Source organism: Euprymna scolopes, chromosome 38 (assembly GCF_053919585.1).
Source record: "Euprymna scolopes isolate OS-2025 chromosome 38, ASM5391958v1, whole genome shotgun sequence".
Taxonomy (NCBI): domain Eukaryota; kingdom Metazoa; phylum Mollusca; class Cephalopoda; order Sepiida; family Sepiolidae; genus Euprymna; species Euprymna scolopes.
In genome coordinates this window covers 24,997,200-25,015,669 of record NC_136519.1, presented here as the reverse complement: position 1 = coordinate 25,015,669, position 18,470 = coordinate 24,997,200, and the positions used below count along the sequence as shown (strand labels likewise).

Genomic DNA, 18,470 nt, shown 5'->3' with positions numbered 1-18,470 from the left:
AACGTGGGACAAGATAAGAAGTCTACTTCGCCTCTCCTAACTAACATCCTGTCCAAATAGGTATTTGGATAGGAGGAAACGCTATTGGTCCACGTCCACATCTCTCGCCCCGGATGCTCGAACCGAAACCTGTCGACCAGACCGCATCTAGCCATCAGATCAGCCAGGCTGGACTCGCACCTCTCCGATCCTCTAGCTCCGCCTCCTACCTTATCTATGTTGGGGTCTAAGATGGCATTCCAATACTACACCTTGATCCCGGTCCGAAGGCCAACAACCTTTTTTTTTCTATTTATTTAATGTATTTATTTGCTTTCCCACCAAAGCAAATTAGGCACAAGGCCGTTTTTAATGTGGGGTAAAAACCAGCTCCCCTAAAAGTAGGCAAAAAGGAGCACTCTGGTTACCAAAAATAATAATTGTCCCAGTATAGAGGGTTTCCCCTCCATTGACTGGTACAAATTATCTCAAGTGCAGCATCTGCAGAACAGATACTACACTTTGATCCCGGCCTGAAGGCCAAGTATTTATTTGCTCCCCCACCGAGCAAATTAGGCACAAGGCCGATTTTTAATGTGAGGAGTGAAGGGGAATTGGGGACCAACTCCCCGAGGAGTAGGGGAGCTGGATAGTGACAATTGGTATGAAGGGTTGCCCCTACATTGACCAAGGTCTTATCTGTGGGGTCGCCCCCACATATGGTCTTTGCTTGCAGTATCTGCCGGAACAGATGGTATTTATTTGCTCCTCCACCGAGCAAGTTAGGCACAAGGCCGATTTTTAATGTGAGGAGTGAAGGGGAATTGGGGACCAACTCCCCGGGGAGTAGGGGAGCTGGATAGTGATAATTGGTATGAAGGGTTGCTCCTACATTGACCAAGGTCTTATATGTGGGGTCGCCCCCACATATGGTCTTTGCTTGCAGTATCTGCCGGAACCGATGTATTTATTTGCTTCCCCACTGAGCAAATTAGGCACAAGGCCGTTTTTTAATGTGGAGAGAGAGGGAGGGAAAAGGGGACCAGCTCCCGATGGGTGGGAAATGGGAGCTGGATAGTGACAATTGGTATGTAGGGTTGACCCAACATTGACCAAGGTCTGATATGTGGAGTTACCCCACATATGGTATTTGCTTGCATGCAGTATCTGCTGGACAGATACTACACTTTGATCCCGGCCCGAAGGCCAAGAATAACAGAAAAAAGGCAAGGTATTTATTTGCTCCCCCACCGAGCAAATTAGGCACAAAGCCGATTTTTAATGTGAGGAGTGAAGGGGAAATGGGGGGGAGCAATTCCCCGGGGAGTAGGGGAGCTGGATAGTGACAATTGGTATGAAGTGTTGGTATTTATTTGCTCCCCCACCGAGCAAATTAGGCACAAGGCCAATTTTTAATGTGAGGAGTGAAGGGGAAATGGGGACCAGCTCCCCGGGGAGTAGCGGAGCTGGATAGTGACAATTGGTATGTAGGGTTGCCAAGGTCTGATATGTGGAGTTACCCCCACATATGGTCTTTGCTTGCAGTATCTGTCGGAACAGATACTATACTTTGATCCCGGCCCAAAGGCCAAGAACAACAACAAAAAAAAGGCAAGCCTCTTTTCTATTAATTAAAAAAAAAAAATACAACTTTGTTATACATAGGTCGTGGAACTGCATTCATTTGCAAAAGGTCTAGCTCATTTGCATATTCTTTTAGGCATTCATTTTAATTAATTCCCTATTAGTTTTTTTTCGGTTTTCTTGTGGGATGATCATCTTTAGTTAACTATTACGTGTAATTATATTCATGCAGACATTCTATAGGATTTATACCTGCGTAATACTTGCGGAAAAAGGTTATAGTAAACACAAACCTCTTTCTATATATATGTATATATATATATATATATATATATATATATATATATATATATAGCGATTAAGCTACACTGAATATTACGTGTTTCATCCACTCTAGGATTCTTCAGGCTTATGCACATAAGCCTGAAGAATCCTAAAGTTGATGAAACGCGGAATATTCAGGTGTGTGTTTGTATGTCTAGCTAAAAATCAAAATCTACAAAAAACTAAATAAATAAATAAAAAAGAAATTAAAAAAAAAATTACCATATTCTTCATTGACGTTGCCTGGGATAAATAATGTTTAAAATTTAGATGACAATATTCATTGTCTGGGAATCAACTTGGTTGAGTTCCATCAGGGAAAAGGATCGCTTTTTACAGTGTTATGTACTAATTCAGAAAGAAAATGCTAGTTTAGGAATCTACTATATAAAGCAGAAGTGTGTGTGTGTGTGTGTGTGTGTGTGTGTGTGTGTGTGTGTGTGTGTGTGTGTGTGTGTGTGTGTGTAGCTAGAGGACAGTAGGTTGGGAAAAGAAGGATGAATGGGTTGGGGAGGAAAAGAGAGAGAGATATAGATAGAAAGATATAAGCTTTAATAGATATACATTACACTTTTACCTGCTAGTCGATAATAAAAAAAAAAGAAACCTCGGATTCAGATGGTGTAAAAATCTGACAGACACAATTTGATAATCGAGCAAAAATTTAATTCACTAAAATTTTCGATCTGAGCTTTTTGTGAAGTACTACTACCCAAAACAAGAAAATTAAACCGACCATCTTAACAAGTAGACACTTTTCTTTAAGATGGTAATATATTTATATGCATAGGGACACACTATACCATTCATAATAAGTTTTAAAAACACTTTGAAATTTGTAATTGATGTATTTGTTTGAAGTAGCTGAGTGGTGTTAGCTACAGTAATCGCGTTAAACAATCTAGTAAGTTGCCTTAATGAACAGTTTGTAGTTGCAGTTGATAATATGCTTAAGCTTTCAGCTTATCTTTCAATGTCTCTCCTATGCTGCTTTACTTATTTATGTTCATGGCTTACTTCAGCCAATCATATTCTTCTGTGGAGGAACCCGGATGTATTAATATTCATTACATCAGTAACTTAACTTAAAGTAACTTTTAATAACACAAGAAAAATATTAAATTTTGTTTACATTCAAATAACTGCAAGACTAGAAGAGAATTACACCACATTTTCACGCTCTAAACTGAATGATTTGCATACATACTTATACAGAAATAAAATTTAAATTGTAAAAGTGACAACTGTTTTTGGGGAGTTTTTTAGGGGTTTTTTTTCGTTAAAGAGTTATTTCCCTTTGCTATTTATCATTATTTTGTGTTTTGGTCATAATTGGAATATGTTTCCATATTATAAGTTGTCCACATTGAATTACATAATTTAGAAAATAAATTTGTAGCAAAGTATGTCAATAATATCATACAACAATAACAAATGATCATTCACTAGTAAGAATCCAAGTTTGATTTAACTTTTAAAATCTCAAAATATGAGTTTATTTTAGAAAATGTCAATAACATTGTGTAAGAATAACAAATGAATATTGGCTAGTCAGAATCAAAGATTGACATGTCAAATTCTATTTCGGTTGAACTTTTAAAACCTCAAAATTATTTTAGTAAACTTACAATATAAAAAAATCTTATAAAAAGGAAAGTCATATTTTCAAATGTGTGTATGGGAGAAGGTGAATCATCTAAAAAGTACGAAACTACATAAGATACTCCTACAAACCTTACATTATTCAGTATGACCCCAACTAGATTATGGTAAATAAAAAATATTAATTTTCCTCCGGACATATTGTGGGAGAATATGTAACAAAAAATTGCATTTTTTTTTTCCATTATTGTAGTCAGTTTTCTTTTCTATTTATTTATATTGAACGAGTTGCCAAAAAATAGTTTTGTAAATAATGAATACCTCCCCCTTTACAATGGCTTATTATTGTCATAATTGGAAAATGTTTCCACATTATAAGTCGTCCAGGCTGAATTACATAATTTATTAAAATAGTGTAGCAAAGTATGTTATTATAGTATCAATAACACAAGTGGCTTCATGCCTTGTCTCAAGCAATTTCCATTAAAAAAATATACAACAATAACAAATGAAAACTGGCTTATAAGAATTAAAGTTTTATGCACGATTAAATGCTATTTAGGTCCAATTGTAATATTGTCCGGGGGGGGGGGGTCTTTATAACATGGAGTGGTGTATATTATGTACATGTGTCTCTTGTGTGTGTGTATATATATATATATATATATATATATATATATATATATATATATATATAGGTGTCTATACTCTTGCATTGTCTAATCTAGTTTTCTATCGTTTGTTGAATTGATATGTATATAACACTTACGGCAACAGAAAGGGACAAATAACAGTTCTCTATGAGGTTGTAACATCAGGCCAATTGGAGAAGCATACCTTGTCTGTCTTTGATCTTGTTTGACGGATCCTCGGAAAAGCTGGAAAGAAGATTCATCCCAATGAATCAACAAATCTCAGATTGTCTTTTCAGCAACTTTATTTACTGATGTTTCCCCATTGGAAAGCTGCAACGAATTCTGATCCCCTCTATTAGGAGCCACCACCATCCATGGACCGTCTTTCTCCTTCTCTCAACTCCAACTGCCTCTGCTCTATCTATCTCTCTCTCTCGCTCCTGATTTCTAACTAAGAGTACAAAATAGACTTCTGTGGCTTAGTGGAGGATGTCCTTTTCTCTACCCTGCAACCTCTCTCCCACAGAAGAGACGTTGCGAGCCTATCCTTGTTTTATCGTTATTTCCATGGCAGGTGCTCGTCTGAGCTCCAATCTCTGGTCCCCCCTCGGCAATCTTTCACGAAAAACACCCGTCTAGCTGAATCCACTGTGAGAAATTTCCCTCACTCTATATCTGTGCCTAAATCAAAACGCGGATTCCATGAACAAAGCTTCTTTCTTAGAACTGCACGCCTGTGGAACTCTGTTCCGTCTGCCTGCTTCCCACTGGTCTACAACTTGGATGTCTTCAAGTCCAACGTTAACAAATTCCTAATGAACCACCCCCTTAAGTAAACACTTCATCAAATCTCCACACCAACGTAATGTACTTGCAATAACCCTTATCCCTGAGTGGCTTCCGGGCCTTGATAAGTAGTGATCACCGTGTAAAAAATAAAATAAATAAATAAATAAAAAAAATCATACATGTTTTTCTCAAGTTCTATCTAAAGTCCACATCACTTTAACTGAGTTCTATGTAATGTTATGTCAGACTCTAGAGGTCAACTTACTTTGAAATTAATGTTTATGTTCTAAGATTCTTTTCTATTAAAACATCTTAACATAAATGATTTTCTCTGTAAATATTTATTTTGGTATGATATTCTATTTTTACAAATATTACAACAATCATAACAATCGTTGACTAGCAATACATTTGGCGTTGCCCTGCTAATATGTAACACAACTTTTAAAATCGTACAATATCAGTTTATATGTTAACAAAGTCACAATATAAAAACAAAACTTATTTTCTCCCCATTACAAAAAGGAAATTTATATTTTCAAATGTGCGTGTATCAATCTAAAAAGTAAGAAACTACACAAGCTACTAATACAAACCTTACATCATAAAAAATATTCAGTTTCTTCAGGTTATTGGGGACCAAATTAGTGTGTGCTGCATTTTTTTCATTATTGTAAACAGTTTGACTTTTCTTTATTTCTATTGAACCAGTTCTTGAAAATAGTTTTGCATATAATATTACAAACACTCCTCTTCCAATAGATCATTCTGGTGTTTATATAATTACTAGCAGGACGCCCAGCGTTGCCCGGTTGTAAAATATGCATAATATTATATTTTAATTAATGCAGATACTGAGACATATGCATGCAAGTATTATGTTTTTTTCTAAACGATTCACTTCTTGTAAGTAAAAAAATAATACACACTGTTCAGCAGGAAGAGAAAAAATATTTCCCCATGAGGAATCTGACGGTTAGAATCCTAAAAAAGATCTCTCGGTTGGAGTAACTAAACTAATGAGAGAATGTTGGACATCCAGTAGAATGCCCCGTCTCCAGAAAAAAACACAATGATAAAAAAATTAAAACAAAAAAAGACATCTAGATGTAAGGTTCTGCTGGGTGATGGCTACAATACAACCTGACACAATGGAGAGTGTGTAAATATCTGGACCATCTGTAAAAAGTTGAATATTGAATGAAGCAGCAAGTCCTGGGAACATATACCGGAAAGAACAATTGCAAACAAACCCTGGGCAGGACCTGCCTTGACAGAGTTCAAAATAGACTTCGTATCCTAGTGGGGGATGCCCTTTTCTCTTCCCTGCAACTTCTTTCCCACAGAAGAGACATTATGAGCCTGTCTCTGCTTTATCATTATTTTCATGGCAAATGCTCAGCTGAGCTTCAATCTATGGTCCCCCCTCGCCAAACTTTCATGAAAAACACTCGTCTAGCCAAAACTACCATCAATAATTTCCCATTCTTTATCTGTGCCTAAACCTAAATGCAGATTCCATGAACAAAGCTTCTTTCTTAGAACTGCATGCCTGTGGAACTCTCTTCCATTTGCCTGCTTTCCAGCTGACTACAATCTGATTGTCCAATGCAAACAAGTTCTTGGTGAACCGTCACCCTATTTAATCCAATTTACAAAATTTCCACTACTTATGTTTACTATGCTATAATCACATTGACTAAGGTATACTCCTGGGAACATATACCAGAAAGTCCTGGAAAAAGCTGGAATCGTTTCAAGATCCAGGCATGCCAGATAAAATGTGTTGCATGAGATTGCAAGGAACATCAAACCTCTCCCAATGCTTCCATTGAGCAAACAACATAAGGAAAAACGAATGGCTTGGACACAGAATTACAGGAAAATGAATTTCCAAAAGGTCCTATTTAGGGATGAGGCCCATGCTACTCTTCACAGTCCGGATAGATGGACCAAAGTTTGAAACCCGAACAAAACTCTGACCCGTTATAGAGTTCATCGCCAACAAGGAAGTGGAGGCATTATGTTTTGGGCGGGAATCATTGGAGATAAGTTGGTTGGACCATTCTGAGTGCCAGAGGGTGTAAAGCTTACCAGCAATGCATACACAGCCTCTATGTAATCAAAGACAAGATAATTTAATTTTCTACCTTACTGGATAAGTTTTTAGTGTTTTTATTTAATGTTAAATGTTTATTCAGTTCGAAAAACGGAGAACAAGATGACCGCAATGTCTTTGAAGACTCGATAATCACTTCAAAATAAGAAATAAAACAAAATAGTAGTATGGGTCGGTTTTTACCATTATTTTGTTTTATTTTCATTTTAATTATATTGTTCCTAGTTACAATCCCACCCACGGGACAGAGTTAGACACCAGGGTCGTTTTTTAATGTGGAGAAAAGGAACAAAAATAAAAATTGTCACAGGTGTGAAGGATTTCTCCTCCACCGGCAGAGAAAAAGAAATTGAAGTGCAGCATCTGAAGAACAGATACTACACTTTAGTTATATTGTTGAACGCGACTTACAAGATAAAATAATCTATCTTCATCACCAATAGATAAGGTGTGAAGACTGTGTATGTTTCTTGTACATAACTTTGATAAATGCACTATAGTATTTTTTGTTTTTTATTGAAATCAAAAGTAAAATATGGAGGCACTTCTGCATTATACGGGGAGCACCATTGCTAGGGGGCGATAACTCCAATTTTTTGTTCCTTTTCTCCCCGTTAAAAAAACGACCCTGGTGTCTAACTCTGTCCCGTGGGAGGAACAGACAAGATTTTTTTTTCCGAACACGAAAATAATCGAATATCAAAACATTTATTGTATAAAAACGTATCAAAATATAATTCGAAAAACGTTTATTGAAAAGTTTGCGTAAGAAAATATAACTTTCATAAAATTTTTTAAATCAAAGCAACATTGGATTTTTATGAAATAAATAGTTTTTTTTTGTTTTTGTTTTTAACAAATAAATCATTTTAATGAAGCATTTTTCGGATGAAAGCAACTTTGAAAGGCCAACAACAAATTTATAATTCAAACGAAACATTTTTCCGAATTAAAGCAACATTGGATTTTTTACCCGAAATTTTTTGATTGTTGTTGATTTCAACAAAACAATTTTGTAATTAAAACAACATTGGACTTTTATCAAGTAAAATTGTTTTTTTTTTCTTGTTTTTTTTTTCTTGTTTTTTTTTTTTTTTTTTTTTTTTTTTTGAACAAATAAATAATTTTAAGGTACTTGTACAGTTTAATCAAGACATTAAAAAATGAAAATATGGGAAAAAGGGTATATTGTACGCATCCATTCTGAACTGAAGATCTCCGAAAAAAAAAAAAAAATCACTTAATTTAATCGAGTATTTTTTTTTTTTTTTTTTTACACGTTTTTAGGAGAGCGCGTTGAAGGCAGACATCTTGGATTTTTTCTTAATTTTTGTTTGGAGTTTAGAAACGCTACGGGAGATAACTCCAGTTTAAGCACCGACACTCCCTCCCCATCTTTAATACTAGCTTTTCTTCCTAAAAGTCGAACCCTTTGCTCGGTATCATAACAAATTGTTTTTTCGCTGTAAAACAAAAGCTACTTGATGAAATTAAATGAATATTTTTCCGGAGAACTTCATTCCATAACGGATACGTACAATTTAAACGGTTTTCGATATTTTCATTTTTAATGCCTTGATTAAACTGTAAAAGTACCAATTTTAATGAAACGTTTTTCGAATTAAAGCAACAATGCAACATTGAAGGGTCAATAACAAAATTTAAATGAAATATTTTTCGAATTAAAGCAATATTAGAGTTATCGTCCCCTGTTCTTTGACTGAAAAGCGGCGCTTTTCAAAAGCCGCTACCTGGCGACAGTTTAGTGAAACAGTGTTTCACTAAACTGTCGCCAGGTAGCGGCTTTTGAAAAGCGCCGCTTTTCAGTCAAAGAACAGGGGACGATAACTCTAATATTGCTTTAATTCGAAAAATATTTCATTTAAATTTTGTTATTGACCCTTCAATGTTGCATTGTTGCTTTAATTCGAAAAACGTTTCATTAAAATTGGTACTTTTACAGTTTAATCAAGGCATTAAAAATGAAAATATCGAAAACCGTTTAAATTGTACGTATCCGTTATGGAATGAAGTTCTCCGGAAAAATATTCATTTAATTTCATCAAGTAGCTTTTGTTTTACAGCGAAAAAACAATTTGTTATGATACCGAGCAAAGGGTTCGACTTTTAGGAAGAAAAGCTAAAACACCAAAAAACATGGCGCTCGCCCGCATAATGCAGAAGTACCAACATGGGAAAAACGCGGGTACTTGTGAGTCTGTTACCGCGCTGAAATGATAACATTATTAGTTAGAAAGCCGTTCTTAACATGGGAGGGTGTTTTATACCTATTCTATACTTTCATCTAACAATTAATAAACTAAAATATCGCAAAAATTCAATTTAACTTGAAAATACTATTTGAAAAAAAAAATATAGTGCGGTAACATAGGTGCATAAGCACCGAAAAACGAATTTTAAAAATGTAAATATTTTGAATGTTACCGTGCTGAACGTTATTTTTTAGAAACTAGAAAACCATTCTTAACATGGGAGGGGAAGGTGTTTTGAAATTATTCTGTACTTTCACCTAATAATTTAACAAAAAAAAGAAGGTTGCTTATGCACTTATGTAACCATGCTATTTTTTTTTTAAATAGTATTTTCAAGTTAAATTCGATTTTTACGCGATCTTTTTTTTTTTTTTTATTAAATTGTTAGGTGAAAGTACAGAATAGTTACAAAAACCCTCTCCTCCTCATGTTAAGTATGGCTTTCTAAATAATAACGTTATTTCAACACGGTAACATAAATGCATAAGTACCGAAAAAGATATCGTAAAACTTGAATTTAATTTGAAAATACTATTTAAAAAAAAACAAAAAAAACGTGGTAACATAAGTGCATAAGCACCTTTATTTTTTTCCTCATCCCCTTTCCCCAGGGGGGCAACGCCAGGTAAATACAGTCGTCTTCAACTAAAACGCCAATTTAGATGTGTAGGTGTGGTGTGTGGGTGGCCGAGCACGAGCACAGGTGAGAGAGAGTGAGAAAATGCGTCAGAAACAATTCTTTTGACTTACCTGGTTTACCTACATACGCCGACAGGTAAAATAATTTAAAAAAAAAAAAGAAAAAAAAGGGGGATGTTTTTAACTAATGTCGACTACTCATACTGTTTTCCCTTGTGTATTATTCAAAGGTAAGTTAAGTTCGTTTCGCTTAGAAAACGCACAAATAACACGAAACACGTTTAAAAGTAAATGAATGTTCGATTCTTTGATAAAATAGGAACGCGTTAGAAAAATTGGGCACGTTTTTACAGTTCACAGCGACTCGTAAAAGTGGTTAAAAATTCAAATGATATAACAAAATGTTATCAAAGGCAAGATAAATTACTTTTCTACCTATCTGGAAAAGTTTTTTTAGCGGTTTTACTCACTTTTAAACGTTTATTCGGCTCGAAAAAAACATATAGTGTCGAGTGTTACGCGAGAACAAGAAAAATAGCCACGAATTGACACCTAAATATTTAAAGTTTTTATAATGACTTAAAAATAAACAAAATACTGTTAGAAACCCACCCAACATATGTTACCGTGACCCGATGATGGGTGTCTAACCGTATTTTGTTTTATTTTTATTTTAAAATCATTTTCAAGACTTCAAATATTTGGGTATCAATTAGCGGCGATTTTTCTTGTTCTCACGTAACGCTCGCTTCACACTGTTTTTCTAACCGAAAAAAAAAAAAAAAAACGTTTTAAAACCGCTAAAAAAAAAAAAAAAAAAACTTTTCAGATAGGTTAGGTAGAAGAGTAACTTATTTTGATTTTGATTGTTATCACTTTTTCGAATCTCTGTAGATTGTAAAACATACCCGAAAAAAATAATCTTTAGCTTTGATTCGCGTGCACAAATTGAACCATATTGTATTATTTGACACTTTGTTTTTACTGTTTGCCAAGGATTTCAAAATTACTGGCGGATTTTGAAGCGCTATCATAGTAAACGCAAAAAAGACTATTTTAATTTGTTAATATGCAATCTGTATCCCCCCTCCCACCTCCGACGATACTCGGGAGTTTTGTTTTTACTTTTATTTATTTTCATTTTTTTTTTTTTTTTTTTTTTAAAGCCTATACCTTTTTGGGGGGAGAAGGAATGGACACTTAGAGGATTTCAGTTCTTATAGTATCGGTATGTGCTCATACAAAGAGGCGACAGATCGATATTTTTAAAATATGCCCTTTTAACCAAAAACAATATTACTAACTGAATTGTCATGTCGGAAATAATAATGTATCCAAAAATTACGAAAATTCATCGAACAGAACGACTACTATTTGTGTTTTTAGTAAAAAAAAAAAAAAAAAAAGTCTTTCGGCCACACATTGTTGGACGCCATTACATTGTAATCTAAAATATGCTTTCTGAGTTATGTCCCCTGTTTATGCAATCTTCACGGTCTACTTAAACATCTACGAAAATGCAATTTTCCCCAATTTTCTGTAACAATTACTTTTAACTATTTATAACTTTCTACTCAACGAATTTTCATAATTTTTGGATATATTACTGTTTTCGACATGACAAGTAAGTAATATTGCTTTTGCTTTAAATGACATATTTAAACAAAAAAGGTCGATCTATCCCTGTCTTTGGACAAACACTAAAAAGAAGAAAAAAAAAAAAGAAAAAGATAGAGGACACTAAAGCTGGCCAAGAGTTAGGGTTAGGTTAGGGTAAAAAAAAAAAAAAAAAAAAAGATTTTTTTCCCCCCCTTTAAAAAAAAAAAGTTGAAAAACTCCCTAGAGGAAAGATGATTTTCAAATCGTAAACTGCTTCAGCAATTTCTGGAACTGATTCAGGATTCTCTGTCCATATTCGAAACTGATTCCATAAGACCTGAAATCCTCTATATGTGCCCATCCTTTATAAGCATTTTTTTTCTGGCACTAGTATAGTTTACCATCCCCAAACAAATTTAGAAAACACGTAATAAATAATGGGCTAACCTACCAAGTGTAACTGCTGCAGCTGAGGAAACTCTTCTAACGTCGAAGCCGAATGATAGTTTGTGGATATCTTCTCTATATATATAAAAGCCAAACGTCTGTGTGTATGTATGTATGTTTGTTTGTAATGCTAAAACTTTTGAAAGACGGAACCAAACTTGACAAATCTGGTATCATATCGAAGCCCCATCACCCGGATGACAAATATCGAAATTTCACGTCAAACGGACCACTAGAAGTTGGTCAACTGATCAGTTATCTTCGAGGGGGGGCCCAAAAAAACCTGTCATTATCTATATATATAAAAGACAAATGTTTGTTTGTAACGCTAAAACTTGAGATGAAAGATTCCTCTCCCCTAAGAATAAAACATATGTTCAATATCTGCTTTTGTTTTTTCATTGTTTATACGGTCCCGAGCAACGCCGGGTAGCCCTGCTAGTTTATACTAAAAGAGGAAAGGTCATTTACAATATAAATCTCGCTTATCTGTTTAATTTTATTTTTTTTTTAAATTTTTCTTCCTTTGAAGATTGTAATGCCGGGTATGGGGCAGCCAAACCAGCTGCCAACATTGCCCCGCTTTTTTATTGAAACCAACCGAGAGCTCTTTTTAGTATCCTCGCTGTTCCCTTAAGTGCAATTGTCTGAATCTCTTTTGCACTTGGTTCACCAGGAATATTAATTAGGTAGGACTTCAGGTTCTTCTTCATAAGTCCTGTGGCACCTATGATAACTGGTATGATCGATATCCCCTTTAGGTTCCAGTTTCTTTTCATATCATACATGTATGTATGTATGTATGTATGTATGTATGTATGTCTGCCTAAAACTTTTGACAGAGGTGACGGATTTTCACGAGATCAGTATCATTTTGAAGCTCAACCCTTCGGACGACAAATATCGCAAAATTGGCCAAAAACATTAATTCCTTCACCCTCAACTGGCCACATTTCTACAAAGAGGAGTCGCTTTTTTCGCTGATATTTTCGAAAGTCATCTCCTCTTTTCGATTGACTAGCTTTAATTTAAAACTTTGCCTCTTCCGGTTTGATGATGGGCGCAACAGCAAAGATATCACTTTTTTTTCACATTCTTTTCCTCGTTCATGGTATGGGTTCGAGCCTCTCTGCCTAATACTACTTTTTTCTTTTTTTGCCCAACACTCACCTCCAAACACTCGGCATCCAGGCTAGTTTGTTATATATGTATAAAACCTTCATTAGTGAAGAGTTGCTATCTTGTTTTATTCTATTAAAAAAAAAAAAAAGCACATTGTAAATACTTGCACAGTATCAACGATCTTCCAAATCATATTCTTAGGTCATATGTAGGCATTTACGCAGATGACACGACAATCTATGAGGAAAAAGGTGGTTGGTTAAGCTTCTCTCCTTTCATTATAATTGTTCTGACCCCCATCACGTCCCAATTGAAATGAATGGATCTAGTCTTGGGGAAGCTCCGTGTCTTGACAAGCTTCTAGGACTGACCTTCACTCCTGATCTGAAATAGAACATGTACATCAAATCTGTTGCTAATATCGCTGGAAAGGTAGTTGGATCACTCTACAGCTCAAGCAAGTTTCTCACTCCTGATGCAATCCTCTATCTGTATAAGAGCCAGGTGCAACTTGCAATGGAGTACTGTTGCCACATCTGGGCAGGAGCTGCTCAGCTAGAGCCCTATCCTGCCTTGATAAAGTTCAAAACCGGCTTTGAAACCTAGTAGGTGATGCCCTTTTTTCTTCCCTGCAACCTTTTCCCCATGGAAGAGACATTGCCAGCCTGTCTCTGCTCTGTTGCTATTTTCATGGTAAGCGCTCATCTGAACTTCAATCTATGGGTCCCCACATGCACAACTTTCACAAAAAACACTCTACTAACTAAAACCACTATATACGATTTCCCCACTCTCTATCTGTACCTAAATGTAAACGCAGATTCCATGAACAAAGCTTCTTTCCCAGAACTGCCCACATTTGGAACACTGTTCCACTGGCATGCTTCCCGGCTAACTACAACATGGTAGCCTTCAAATCTAATGTAAACAAGTTCCTGTTAAGTCGTCCTCATGAATAATCAAATTCCACCCAATTTAACATCATTAAGGATCACTTCATTACCACCTTACATTCATTAACCCTTATCCTTGAGTTGTCTTCTGGCCTTGATAAGTGGTGACTCCCAAGTAAAAAAAAAAAAAAAAAAATGCACCTTGTAAATACTTGCATAACATGACATTTGGGGATATATTAAATAATTTCGTTCCGTAAAGTGAATGAGGTATTGTGATGCCAGTAAACTAGTTTAGGGACAAAGACAAAATGGAGAACCCCGACCCCCACCCACTTTGGCCTTGTGCCACATCTTTTATAAAATATTGTAATCTATAATATAAATCTCACCTGTTTGTTTAAATGTATGTATGTATGGCTGCTTAAAACTTTCAAAAGAGTCAATGGATTTTCACAAGATTGGTATCATTTTGAAGCTCGACTCTTTGGACGACAAATACCGAATAAATTGGCTAAAAACATTGATTCCTTCACCCGCGACTGGGCATTTTTCTAAGGATGAGGTCGCTTTTTTTGCCGAGATTTTCGAAAGTTATCCCCCTCTTTTTGATTGACTAGCCTTAATTTAAACCTACATCACTTCTGGTTTGGCGATGGGCGCAACAGCAAAGACGTCACTTTTTTTTTTTTTCACATTCTTTTCCTCCTTCGCGGTATGGGTTCGAGCTTGCCTGCCTACTACCACTTTTTTTTTTTTTTTTTGCTCAACACACGCGTCCAAACACCTGGGCAACGCTGGGCACCCAGGCTAGTCTATAATATAAATCTCAGCTGTCTGTTTAAATGTATGTATGTATGTATGTATGTCTGCCTATAACTTTTGACAGAGGCGACGGATTTTCATGAAATTGGTATTGTTTTGAAGCTCGACCCTTCAAACGACAAATATCGAAAAATTATCTGAAAATATTAATTACTTCACCCTCCACTGGCCACTTTTCTACAAGAAGGGGTCGCTTTTTTTTCGTCAATATTTTCGAAAGTCATTCCCTCTTTTTGATTGATTAGTCACTTCCTGTTTGGCGATGGATACAATAGCAAAGATGTCACATTTTTTTTTTCACATTCTTTTCCTTCTTCGCGTTACGGGTTCAGACCTCCCTGCCTGCTAACTACCACTTTTTTTGACCAACACACACCTCCAAACACCCGGGCAATACCAGGCACCCAGGCTAGTATTTTTTAAAGGATGAATAAATACTAACTAGAGCAGGCAATCAATCGATTTGATTTAAAAAATGGGTGATTTCACCAATTTCGATGACAATAAAAATATAGGAGTGTGAAACATTTGGTGATCATCACTCAATCCTGGGCAACGTCTCCTTGTGTATGTGTGTGTATACAGTATAATCACGTTGACACACCAGTTCTCGTCAGATCACCAAAGTTAAGCTACACAGAACCTAGTTAGTACTAATTTTGTGACCATTTGGGACTTCTAGACGGTGTATGTACTCTGCTTATCTCGGCATTGTTTCCAATCGTTCTGAACCTCTACTTTCCATTGATATATAACAATGTCGACTAAGGAGAGTCACTTTTTTCGTCAACATTTTTACAAAGTCATCATACGCCTTGCAATAACTAGCCTTATTTTGAAATCATGACTCTATAATAATATCTACGAAATCTGGACAAATTAAAATATCACATTTAGGCACATTTTACGCCCGGGCAAAACCGCCTTCTCCCTTAGTTAGTTTTATATATATATATATATATATATATATATATATTTCACCTTTCATCCCTTGTTTAAAAGATGGAATCGCTCGATAGTTGAAGACAATTGTAAATGGTTAATTGTAGGCATAGACCGATTCGTACCATCCAAAAAATTGAAACAAAAACCTAACAGCCAGCCATGGTTCTCCCCAGAATGTGCTGCTTCCATCGCGCACAGAAATCACTTTTTCCATAGCTACCAACCTAATAGATGTACTGAGACTAAAGCTGCTTTCAGGACTGCCAGCAACCAATGTAAAGGAGTAATAAAAAATGCAAGAGAACTATATGCTCAGTCTGTTAAATCCAAAGTAGCTGAGCAGTGGCTTGGTTCCCACCAGTTTTGGTAAAAAGCAAACAAGATCCTGAACAGAAGCGTGTGTTCTATCCCAACCATCATCAATGGACCTGAGGTCATCTCGTCAGCATCAGACAAGGCCAAACTATTTGCTAAGAACTTTGCAGCTAATTCCATCCTATGCGACAAAGGCCATCAACTTCCCATATTTCCTCCTATAACAGACAACACGCTATGCAGCATACAAATATCTGTGCATGAGGTTGCCAAGCTAATCAAGAACCTTGATTCCAGTAAAGCAACTGGCCCTGACGACATTCCAATTATAGTGTTGAAAAAGCTTCAACCAGAACTTGCCCCCATACTTACAAAACTGTTTAAGCATTTCCTTAAAGAGAAGTGCTTCCCAACACTCTGGAAAACCTCATCAGTATGCCTTGTATTTAAGAATTCAGGTGATACATAATCTCCCTCTCAGTACAGACCAATAAGTCTCCTGTGTGTCATGAGTAAGTTGCTGGAATCCATATTAAATAAAGTAGTCAACCACCTCAGCAGAAATAACCTTCTTAGTGACATGCAATATGGTTTCCGTTCTGCTAGATCTACAGCAGATGTGCTAACAGTTATATCTCATAGGATTAGTGAATCTCTCGACAAAGGCTTCCTTTCTAGGGCAATTGCTCTTGAGATATCAAAGGCCTTCGATAAGTTATGGCATAAAGGGCTACTTCACAAGATTTCCAGCTACGGTATAACTGGAAATGTTTTCTCAATTATTAAATCATTTCTCTCTCATAGGCTCATAAGAGTAGTAGCTCCTATCTTTACATCATCAACGCTCTGATCCCCATCTGGCATCAATTGAAATGGATGGCTCTCGTCTTGGGGAGGCTCCATGTTTTGACAAGCTTCTGGGATTGACCTTTACTTCTGATCTGGAATGGAACACGTACATCAAGTCTGTTGCCAAGGTCGCTGGAAAAATGGTAGGATCCTTTTACCGCTCCAGAAGATATCTCACTGCTGGTGCAATTCTCTATCTATATAAAAGCCAAGTACGTCCAAGGATGGAGTACTGCTGCCACATTTGGGCAGGAGCTGCTAAAAACAGCCTATCCTGCATTGGCAGAGTACAAAATAGACTTTGTGGCTTAGTGGGGGATGCCCTTTTCTCTTCCCTGCCACCTCTCTCCCACAGAAGAGACATTGTGAGGCTGTCTTTGTTTTATCATTACTTCCATGGCAAGTGCTTGTCTGAGCTCCAATCTCTGGTCCCCTCCCCTCACCAATGTTTCATGATAAACATCCGTCAAGCTGAAACCACTGTCAATAATTTTCCCCACTCTTTATCTATGCCAAATTCAGAACGTAGATTCCATGAATAATGCTTCTTTCTTAGAACTGCATGCCCGTGGAACTCTCTTCCATTTACGTGTTTCCCACCTGACTACAACTTGGATGTCTTCAAGTCCGACATAAACAAATTCTTGATGAACCGCCCCCTTAAGTAAGGCACTTTATCAAATCTCCAATACTAATGATTACTATGATACTATCTCATTGATTACTGTATATGAAATAACCCTTATCCTCGAGTGGCTTCCGGGCCTTGATAAGTGGTGACTTCCATGTAAACAAAAAAAAAAAAAGAGACAACATTGAAGCATAGCCTGACGGTCCACAGAGTTATATATATATATATATATATATATATATATATATATATATATATATACACACATACAGACACACAAAAATGATGCTGATCAGAGAAAATGCTAGGTCAAATTTGCATAATGATGTTTAAAAATCTCGTTTTAAAAAAAGTAATTATCAAGCATCTTTGATTTCAGTTTCATTGCTTTCTTTCGTGTGTGTGTGTATGTATGTGCATGTGTGTGTATATATATATATATATATATATATACACATGCATATATATATATGTATATATATATATATATATACATATATATGTGTGTATATATATATATATATGTATATATATATACATATATATGTGTGTATATATATATATATATATGTATATATATATACATATATATGTGTGTATATATATATATATATATATATATTATAAGCAATGACTTCTTGTATCGATTTTTACTAATAAAGGACGAAGTAATCTTTTTTTTTTTTTTGATAATCGTTCTAGCTTTGGTTGTTTGTTTGAACATTGAATGTTTTAGATGGTGGAAGGACGGATGGATAAGATGTGAAATGGTGCAAGGAAGAGAATAATAGAGGTAGTAATAGTTTACTAGTACCCCCCCCCCATCCTCAGTGTTAGGTAGTAAAAACTAAAAAGAGCAACAAAAAAAATTAAAGAAAAGAGGAAATAAGTTTATCAGTA

At 35.7% G+C, this 18,470-nt stretch overlaps 1 protein-coding gene across 2 annotated transcripts in view; it reads left to right on the top strand.

Annotated features, from left to right (window-relative positions):
- The window catches only part of LOC145263096 (guanine nucleotide exchange factor DBS-like), an 810,829-nt gene that overhangs the window by 43,330 nt on the left and 749,029 nt on the right, over positions 1–18,470 (top strand). Inside the window, exon 1 of one of the 2 annotated variants that reach the window (XM_080120020.1) lies at positions 9,987–10,174. The exons of the other annotated variant lie outside the window; for it this stretch is intronic. The gene's annotated coding sequence lies outside the window, so the exon portion shown is untranslated. Of the gene's footprint in view, positions 1–9,986; positions 10,175–18,470 lie in introns of those variants that run through there. 2 annotated transcript variants of the gene reach the window in all.